Source organism: Lissotriton vulgaris, chromosome 12 (genome assembly GCF_964263255.1).
Source record: "Lissotriton vulgaris chromosome 12, aLisVul1.2, whole genome shotgun sequence".
In the NCBI taxonomy this organism is placed as follows: Eukaryota; Metazoa; Chordata; class Amphibia; order Caudata; family Salamandridae; genus Lissotriton; species Lissotriton vulgaris.
Genome location: NC_141700.1, coordinates 685,269,315 through 685,280,809, shown reverse-complemented (window position 1 = coordinate 685,280,809; position 11,495 = coordinate 685,269,315).

Genomic DNA, 11,495 nt, shown 5'->3' with positions numbered 1-11,495 from the left:
TGTAAGGTTGTGGTTAGATAAAAAAGGTGCTTTATTGGAAAAAGGCAACAAATCGAGGAACTGCTGGGATTTTAAATACTGATGATAATTCATGCCCATATTATAGACTGCAATGAAAATGTAGAAAGTATGGTGGTTGAAATGGTCCCTCAGCCTACACAAGCTCAATTTTGTCTGCAATTGGTAAACTTGAGAGAGAAAGTGTAGCACATTTATGTGTGTCTGCAATAGTATTAGCTAAATGGCAGGGTTGTGAAGGTAGGGGTACAGAGAGCTACAGAATTCCATACTAGAGTTTATCATGTCCTCCTGCATAATGATATCAGATCGCCACTCACTCTCTTCTATGTATTTATTGAGATACAGCTTAGGCCTGCAATCAGAATTGTGGTCTACATGATGTTGAAGGCAACAGTAGCGCTTTAACTTTGGCAGCATGGATTTAACTGACAGATCTGTGACAGGGGTGCCTTTATGGAGCATCAGTGGTAAAACATTCAATTGTTACTAGTTAGATGTGTGAGGAATACATAGCCAGAAAGAAGGTGATCGCTCTTTGACCTTCAGAACTTGCAAAACTTTGAGGAATGAGCCAATGACATCCATAGAAATCCCTTAAGGAGACCTAAGCACCTCAAAGAACCCTCAGCCGACCCCATCAAATTCAAAACCTACCAGCCAATCTCCCTGCTCCTATTCCTAGTGAAGGTACTGGAAATGATCATCAACAATCAACTCACGACACACCTGGAGCACAACCAGCTCCTCGACATCTCCCAAGCTGATTCCTGCAGCATTCACAGCAGCGAAACCACGCTGATTGCTGCCACAGACAACATGCAAACTCTTTTCAACCGAAGAGAAACCGCAGCATTGATCCTTCTTGGCCTCGCAGCAGCCTTTACCTCCATATCCCACCACAGGCTGATCGAAAGACTCCACCACATCTGCATCAAAATGAACGCGCTCAGATGGATCACCTCCTTCCTCCCTGAAAGAACCCAGAAGATCCACCCCCTACCTTTCGCCTCTGAACTCAAGGAGATCACCTGCAGTGTCCCCCAGGGCTCATCTCTCAGCCCCAAAATCTTCAATGTATATATGACCTCCACTTGCGTACATAGTCAAGTCCCAAAGTCTCAACATCCTTTCCTACTCAGACAACACCCAATTCATCCTCTCACTCACTGACGACCCTACCACCACATTAATTGAATTGTTTTTCTAAATGAACGCACACACAGACACACTGACGCATGCTCACACAAACACATAAACTTAAACTTTGATTTAACCCGTTTTACCTCGGCGGATATTCTACACAGTGGTACGCGAGCACGGAACAGGTTAAATACATATCAGTGGGCCCAAAACGTTACCTACACATAGAATAGACAGGTATTATGAATTGAAATAGATAATATTTTTTATTGTTTGAGCAGGTAACGTTCATAAATCACGTATGGGATGAGTTAACCGTTCTGTTCCTATTGTGTAAATTAAACATAGAAGCTCGCACCAAATTTGTATAGAAGAATTTAGTTCTTGTTTCTGACTGTAGGACTTGCAAGCAGCTGCTAGCAACTAGGGCAGAAGTAAGCATCTCAGAAACAGAATAAAAATTAACTGGTGATTACAGTACTTAAAAACGGTAATGAAACTATAAACTGTAGATGAAGTCAATGAGGTCTGCTTTACAGTGTTGTGAAAATAGAAATGTACTTTTCACAACAAAATTGTGGTTTAGAAATGTTTTTAGAAAAATAGAAATTCAAAAGTATTGTGTTCACCGTAGTTGCACTAAGCATTGATTTGAATTGTCAATTTGAAAAATGCGGCCTGTTAGGTTTTCTTTTTTTTGTTAGTTTTTTGTTGTTGTAGCTGGGCTTTCATGGATTCTAACAAATGCACTGTCAGGAGCAACACTTTGGTAAATTTAAAATAAGGCTGTCAACAAAAAGTGTTTGTTTTATAGATTGCTTTATAAATTTGATTTTCAAATGTCTTTCCCCTTGAGCATTCCCTGGCCTTGAAACCATTTTAACAGTGCCAATTAACCTATTTTCCCAAACTCAGCAGAATAGTTCCAGACCTAAACAAGAAAAATTAGTAAAACTCTCCTCTTTGATGAATTTGCAAAATGTGCCTGCATATATCGATGTAGTATTATTGTGTATCCAAGATCGCACGTGTGTGGATTAATTAAGCATTTCCATCAACACAAAATCAGTAAGCTGCAAACTTTTATATTTGCAGGGAGCTGCTTCAGAAACTATTAGTTTGCACCTTAATGTTATTATAAACTTTCTATAGTGCTGCCATTAAGTATAAGCAGAGCAAAAAACATGCTAAATGAAAAGTACACAAAACAAATATTGTTAGTGCATCACATTTATTTAAAACCACCTGACTTCAAGTTTAACTGTTCTGTGACTTTGAAAAATATTGCCCAATGTCAGTCCCTCCATAAGAAAGTCACTATGTTTAGCACTCGATTTCAATTTGTTTAAAAATATATCTCATGTGGATATCTGAAAGTCTAAATTAAACACTTGTTTCATTGTTTGCGAATAACACAACACTGTTGGAGCTCTTCTTACATATTTTCACAATTTCGTTATTAAGACAGGTAACATATATTTGATTCTATGTCATAACTATCCATCAAAATGTGCTGCAGAAACAAATATAACTACACAGGTTTCATTTGGGTTTTGAAGGGAATCTCAGAGTTTCACTGTGTGGAAAATTCTGTGAAGTTGCATAAAAATCTGTGAGATTTGGTGGAGTTCTGCTAAGGGTCGGAATTCCCTGCTTGCACTAATTTTCACTGCTGGGAGATTGTTCCGTACTGTAAAATCAGCATAATCAGTACCACCTGGCGCACCAGAGGGTGCTGCTTCTTTCTGCACCTCGAGTAGCAGTTTTCTCAACAATAACGGTTGTGGCCTGTAGCTACTGCCTGTGTTGAGGAATCTTGCTGGGAGGCATTCTAGCTGCCCACAATCACGCTAGGGGACCCACATTTTCGCTCGCCAACTTAACATTGATGAGCCGCGCATGAGAAAAAACTCTGCCATTCAGCGGGTGGTGGAGTTTAGCCAGAACTCTGCTTTCCAAGCAGAATGCGGATTGGGCAAAACTTTGCAAACTCTGCCGGTGGGGTGGAGTTTTTCACCCACCCCTAGTTTAATTACACACAGCCCCCACTCGTGATTCCCGAGTCCATGCAAGTGTGTCTCATGGAATCCAGATTTCTTTCCATGCACTTTGGGACTTGTAGTCGAGATTGTCTACTGGTATAAATGGGACTACAAGTCCTAAAAATGGGGAAAAAACTGTAATGGATGAGCTCCTTAGGACCTGGGATACTTAAGATATCTGCTCCCATTAACACACGTGCTCAATTTGCAGTTTGCTCAAGAAAATGTGTTGTTTTCGTCTAGTAACTATACAATATTATTTCACTCCTGTAAGATTTAAAGAGCACACACAAAAGAAGAGAGAGGAAATATGCTACACAAACACACCTTGAACTGAGCTTCATTACAATTTGTAGACTGCACACAGAATTGTAATACTTTGCCTTTAATTAGTGCTTTACACACAACTTAAAATTGATCATTTTTTATGATAATTAATGTAATCCAAAGAGGAGAAACATCAGTGCATGCCATCGAATAAGAATACAATTTGGCACAGCATTACCTCTTAAGAGTGTGCTCAGTGAATATTAGTTGTTCATTTCATTACCTATCATGATTTTGCTGACCAGCATCCAAAGGTGCAGTGAAAATTGAGAATGCTGCCACATTGAGCGCCCAGGGTAGGCAAACGTTATGTATACTTTGCATAAGACCTGCACGAATCTGTTGTTTAAGTCACTTCAAATTTTGTAGATGACATCCATGCAATTCTAATGAGCCTTCAATAAGAAAACCGAAACAGAAGTTTGCAAAACAGGCTGTAATCAGACTATCACTTGAAAATTGCAGTCTTCCACAATTGTTGGGTGACCGATTAATATGAGAACACTATACTCAACCGTTTACATGATAATGTAGTCCAGTCTATAGTGAGTTTGCTACTACTTTAAATATTCACTGACAATCTACTCACAGGTTCGTCTTAGTGTAGGGAGGTCCTGGTGAATAACTAGTAGGCTTCCATAGAAGGTCAAAAGGCTCTAGTTTGTGGGGAAGGGCAGCTTCCCCTTCCCAGTTTAGGAGAGCTTCCTTTCACCATGTTCATGACTTCTGCTTACAATTCTTACCAGGGGGTTTCACTTAAAAATGATGGCATATAATTATAGCCACTCTGTATATAAACCTAAAGGGTAGCAAGTGTTTTTGTTTGAAGCATTTGGCACAGAATAGGACAACTTCATGCTCTGACTTCACCAGGAAGAGGTTTCTCTAGTTCTCTGGGACCAAAAGTCCTGCAGACAGATTATTGTTTATCAGACTTCTGTGTGGGTTCAGGATAAACCTAAGCCTTCAGCTGGTGACATGTTTTAAAAGTTCATCATTCCTCAAGAGTAGTCTACACGTTTTGTGGATCCCCATAAATGCACTATCTACTAAAGGGTTTTCTTACAACGAAGATGAAAACACAAGTATTTGGTACATGCTCAACTTTGTACATCTATGAATATGTTGTCTGCTAATATTAACTACAATCTTTGATTGCTCTAGATAAAGGAGCCTTTCCATAGCACACATCGTGTGTTTAGCCCAACCATAGTTTTCTTGGGTACACGCTAAGGCTGGGCGAAATTTCTTTACAGAAGTGTAATTGTGCATAAATTCCAGCATTTGTTTGGATTTGTATGCAAAATGTCAAAAATTACTCTATTAAGCAATGTCACCCAAACAAGATAGTATGTGGGTCAAAAGCCTATTGAGGGAGTACAGTAACAAAGTGAACAAAGAGAAAACAAGAGTTTCTTGTTAGTGTCATGCACTATTTCACGTGATAACACATAATTTTATGTCATTTTGTCATTTCATGTAGTTGCTAAGTTATCACATGCTTAGGAAAAGCGCTTTCTCCTTTATTTTTGATGGTCACAACACTTAGTATATATATTTAATGTAGTTTCAGCAGATTCAGTGGCAACCAAAGTATCTTACAAAGTGGATGCACTTCGATTTGTCCTTAGTTGAAGCCTTAGAATTCTTTGTAAGATTGAGTCTCATTCTAAATAAATAATAACATTATTATTATAGGTTTCAACCACAAACTCCCATTGTTTATATTATAAAAACTTTGATACTAGATGAAAAATTGGTTATGTGGACTCTGAAGTAATGCACATACAAAACAATATAGATTGCAATATATATATATAAAATTACCGCGCTTTGCTAAAAATCCTTTAAGTATTGCTTATATACAAAAATGTATAGTGTGAATAATTGTAATGATGTCTTCGCTCTCTTTCATATACAGTATGCTTAGTTCCTTATGTGTTATACTCGTACCATAATGCATCTAGTTCTCTTCTGTGTTTATTTTCTCACAGTTCTGTAATATTCATTATACACATGCAAATGATTAATACTTTTTATCAATAAATGAACGCAGCTGTGGTTGCAAATCAGACCGCTAGAGCTATTTTACAATGTTTGATCTACTGTCAAAAATAAAGTGATTTAATGTTTCTATTACGCGATACATAACAGTTCACGACTAAATGCACAATTCTTGACTTGACTCTATGTAACAAAGGATCCCTCCTGCATAAAGAGAATGGGATGAGTTAAACCCTGGTAATCTCAGACGTAGTGAATTAATTGATATTTTGGGTTCCTCAGAAATGTCGGAAAAAGCTGAAAAGTGCATTATTTACTGTCGGACATATACCAAAATGTTTCCATGTTTATGTCTCTTCATTATAACGATCAAACATCTATGCCCATATGTGTGAACATTTGCATATGTTGTTTTTTTAGGCAGGTTGGCACAATTGGGGATTCCGCACGTAGAGGTATATTTTAACATCTTCCCCTTACCTGCCCCATGTCAGGAGTTGTCAATTCACTGAATGAACATGGCGTTGTTTGTTCCTCATCCAAAATGGCGAACGTGCAGTAAAAAGCAGTCTGTGGAGGGTCATCAAGTGGAGACAGCGCGCTGACGCTGCAACAAATGGAGGAAGCAACCTACTGTTAATACGTATGCGTCCAATTAGGCGCTCCATCTTGAAAAAGTGTCATCAGCCATTCGATTTTCCTTTCAGGCTGGTCCGCCGGAGTCGGTGCAAGATCATTTCCCCGGCACTGCTCAGTCCTGGGTCCAATTAATTGTTCCTTTGGGCCCTAGTTGCGGAATTGCTAGCTGTTTCTGAAGTGTAAATAAGCGTTTTGATTTATGATGTGGTTGCAAAGAAACTTGTAATTTATTTGTGAAATGCTCAAATAAAGAATGTCTGGACTTTTACCTTTCTGTCTGGACTCAAACATTTTTCAATAAATAATTCTGCAACAAGGAGGCTATTCTTAAAATAAACTGTGTGTTTACTTTTTTAGTCTTTTGATAACTGTGTTTACTTTTCGGATTGTTATTTGAAGAGAATTGCTGAAGCTTCATCAAACTCTGAAGAAAAAGAAAATTATAAGCGAAACACTGGGTGTGGGGCAGTAATCATATGAACAAACCTTCTCTGACTATTTCCACATTGTTCAATCATTTCTTTGCAGTGCACAGCGACATGCCCATGGCAATTGTGACCGCCTGCTTGCAAGAAACAGAGACATATACCAAGTACATGTTAAGATATAAACCAGCAATGGAATCAAATGGGATTAAAATATGAGATTAAACTGAAGACAAACCCATTTCAAAAATTATGGTGCATCGCCTGGATTTAGTGCACACAGAAACTGAAGCAAATGATGACTTTGTGTACAGAATCTCCACTTTATAGCCTTTGCTTCTAAAAGTTTGTTTTGAGAATTTGTTTTAATCTGGAAGCTATGTGAGTGAGTAACAGAGATCATAGGTAAGACTATGCTCAAATTACCACTGGATGGTAAAATGAATTAAAATGTTATCAATGATTAACATGGTTGAAAGAATAGAACAATTAGTTGATCATTCACTGCCTGAACAAAGGAGTAATCAGAAGTGGGGTTTTAATTAAAAAGTGCATTTTTCTTGCAAGATCTCAAAAGTGAGACTTATTCTTACCTTCTTACCCATACAGTGGCGTAGCATGGGCTGTAGGGGATCCCATATTGCCCTGACAAAGGGCCGATACTCATTCTGGGCTTTTAGAAAGGCTGAAACCTGTTCGTATTATGTGTTATAGAAAAGGATGAATGAAACATAATTTCTCAAAACATCTGCATGACATTTTTATCCTGCCCTATGTTCCCTCAAAATACGGAAAACTCTTTACATAGAGGTAGCATTAGGGTACATTTGAATACAACATATAACCAACATCATTTATTTTGATCTCCCTCTTCCTGAAGTCTAGACCACCATGATGATAATATCTTACCATGGTGGGACAGACTAGCCAATAATGAAGCATGCCATGACAATGTGGGTGAGGCTTTCTGTCCAAGATCTTTGTTTTTTCCTGTTGGACATTAGCACTATCCTATTAGGACAAGTGAAGTTTTTCCCACTGTATTCTATGTGGACTAGTTATTTACATATGTGGGAGGCATTCAGTACGAAACAGTATGTAGTCTGTGCTGTAGCTTAGATTTAGGAGGTCATAGGTACTATATATTGCCCAGAAGCTACATTTACCTATTCTCTTTAGCAAACCACATGACTGGCCTTTTTCGACAAATAATGGAGGAAGGCCTATCATATGACAAATACTTTGCGTCATTCATATTAGTGGCACCCCCAATACTTATTGGAGTACCCATATTGAATTAAACCCCGTTACAGATGCAAGATTGGATCTTTCTGACCAAATTTGAAAAAGACGCAAGTCAAGATCTTATTGCATGGTGCTATTATGACAGAGTACCTTTGGTGAAATGCAGCCCCCTGGGAACAGATCATCACCAAAGAAACAAGAATCATTTTGGAAAACAAGCAATTTGATAAAAATGGTCCCTAATCACATGGAAGTGCATCAGATGCTGGCTTTTTATCATCATAAGAACAGCAAAGAGACAATCGGACAATCAAACAGTGAAGATTAAAAGTAGCAAGAACACTTTGAAGAACCCACATTACTATCACATCCTCCAAAGAGAAACTTGAGGAAGTAAATAAAACAATCTCCTGTTTTAATGTAATTCTAACCAATTCAAAGATACAGAAATTCTACCCGTATTCTAAGGAAGACACTGAATATAAGGCACCCGCATCCACAAATAACGGTTCTAGCATGCGGACAGGGCTTCCGCTGGTCGAGTAAATGCACCAGCAGCATGGGGGAATCCCTATGCCGGTGATTCCCTATGAAGTAATGTGCAGCTCAGCGCTGCAAAGACGCTTCCCTCCCTGTCCTGGGGATAAGAGAGGTAATGCACACGAGGTGCTATGTCAAAAATGCAGAGGGGCAGAGCTGGGCACAGGCATGCCAGCATGTAGGGACCCCCAGGAAGCTGCAGGTGGGTCCCACGGCGGTTCCTCCTTGCCCTGTAGTTCTTCGGCCTCCCAAAACAGGTACAGTAAGCACACTTTCATTGGGTCACAGCCCCAGTATTAATACACATTTCCCTTTGTCTGCGCCTGCATATGGCTTTAGAGGAACCAGATGCAACTGATTCAGGGGGGATTTGGAGCACTTTGTTGACAGGGTTCCTCTTTCCCATTGTTAGGTGGGGGTTTGTCATCAGACACACCACAGGGGGGCGGATCCAGGATTCACTAGGGCAGGCACCATCCTATTCAGAGACCAGGGACTTCTCCTCCCACCACTCCAAATGCAGATGTCCCAATCAGCCTAGCGCTGACTCACCCTGCCCCTCCTGGAGCCACACACACCTCACCTCACTCAAAATCCAGACATTCAATCCACATCAGACAGGCAGACAGGCACATAGCATACAGACATGGCAACTTCTTAAAGTGGCATTTCTAAAATAGTCATAATACATCTGTGCACACCATTGCGTAGCAGTTATTATTACTACTTCAAACATACCAAACTTGACCACGCTGCTCCTTTCATATCAGGAATTACCACTGAAACACTTATCAGGGAATCCCCAATGCATTCCTATGGGAGGGCAGCCCCACAGTAGTGAAAGACCAAAATGGCTATTTGTCACTACCAGGACATGTCACACACTTAAGGTACATGTCCTATCTTTTACCTACAATGCACCCTGCCCATAGGGCTAGCAAGGGCCTACCTTAGGGGTGACTGACATTCAGTAAAAAGGGGGTTTACTGACATGGCGCACACTTTAGGTGCCACGTCACAGCGGCAGTCCTGCGCGCATAGGCCCTGCAATGGCAGAGGCCTGGGATAGGTTTGGAAGGCTACTTTGGTGGGTGACGCAATCAGCGCTGCAATCCTACCAGTTGCAAAAAACACAGTTGATGGACAGAATGCAGAACAATGTCTTACACTCACCCCAGTACAAACATCTGGGCCTAAATCCATCGTTTTTTTGCACTCCACACCACCCTAGGTCAGATACTGGCTATATGCAAATCAGCCTTGACCCCGTGCCTCATGGGAACAGTCCAGCCCAAACTACCAAGCCATGTCTTTCCTAGACCGGAATCAAGCATCCAGGGACCGGTTTCTGGCTATCAGCCTTCTTCAGCCTGGATAGCTTGACTCCAGTGATGTGGAGAGCCTCGGACTCACGTCTGAGCATACCCAGCCCACACGGGGTGAAAATTGCAAAAAAACACAGTTGATGGACAGAATGCAGAACAATGTCTTACACTCACCCCAGTACAAAGATCTGGGCCTAAATCCATCGTTTATTTGCACTCCACACCACCCTAGGTCAGACACTGGCTAGATGCAAATCAGCCTTGTCCCTGTGCCTCATGGGAACAGTCCAGCCTGAACTACCAAGCCATATCTTTCCTAGACCGGAATCAAGCATCCAAGGACCGGTTTCTGGCTATCAGCCTTCTTCAGCCTGGATAGCTTGACTCCAGTGATGTGGAGAGCCTCGGACTCACGTCTGAGCATACCCAGCCCACACGGGGTGAAAATTGCAAAAAACACAGTTGATGGACTAAATGCAGAACAATGTCTTACACTCACCCCAGTACAACGATCTGGGCCTAAATCCATCGTTTTTTTGCACTCCACACCACCCTAGGTCAGACACTGGCCATATGCAAATCAGCCTTGACCCTGTGCCTCATGAGAACAGTCCAGCCCGAACTACCAAGCCATGTCTTTCCTAGACCGGAATCAAGCATCCAAGGACCGGTTTCTGGCTATCAGCCTTCTTCAGCCTGGATAGCTTGACTCCAGTGATGTGGAGAGCCTGGGACTCACGTCTGAGCATACCCAGCCCACACGGGGTGAAAATTGCAAAAAACACAGTTGATGGACAGAATGCAGAACAATGTCTTACACTCACCCCAGTACAAAGATCTGGGCCTAAATCCATCGTTTTTTTGCACTCCACACCACCCTAGGTCAGACACTGGCTATATGCAAATCAGCCTTGACCCTGTGCCTCATGGGAACAGTCCAGCCCGAACTACCAAGCCATGTCTTCCCTAGACTGAAATCAAGCATCCAAGGACGGGTTTCTGGCTATCAGCCTTCTTCAGCCTGGATAGCTTGACTCCAGTGATGTGGAGAGCCTGGGACTCACATCTGAGCATACCCAGCCCACACGGGGTGAAAATTGCAAAAAACACAGTTGATGGACAGAATGCAGAACAATGTCTTACACTCACCCCAGTACAAAGATCTGGGCCTAAATCCATTGTTTTTTTGCACTCCACACCACCCTAGGTCAGACACTGGCTATATGCAAATCAGCCTTGACCCTGTGCCTCATGGGAACAGTCCAGCAATCCTACCAGTAGCATTTAATTTACCCGCCCTGGGTATATGAGATACAACTTTACATGGGACTGACAGGTACATTAAATAGGCCAAAACAGGTGTAGACAAATCCATTTCATATCATATTTAACACAGAGAGCACATGCACCTTACACTGGACAGCAGTGCTAAAGTGCCCAGAGTCCTAGAACCACCAACACCATGTCAGGAAAAGGGCTAGGAGAAAGGCAAAAAGTATAGAGATGACCCTGCAAAAAGGGCCATGTCCAACAGTGTCACACTAGAAATAAGTGCAAATATATCATGGATTCAATTTTTGTAATAATGATCACTATAGTACTTATAGGATTTTACCTAGTGCCAGAATATGAGCCTAAAGCAAAGAACATCAACAATATCCCTATTTCCAATAACAGGTGAGACCCCTTTAGTTACTCCTTTGTAAACTGTACAACAAATTATTTTTCTACTAATGTTTATTCTAGTTTAGTAAAATAATACACTAATGCCAGGGATGCAAAGGATT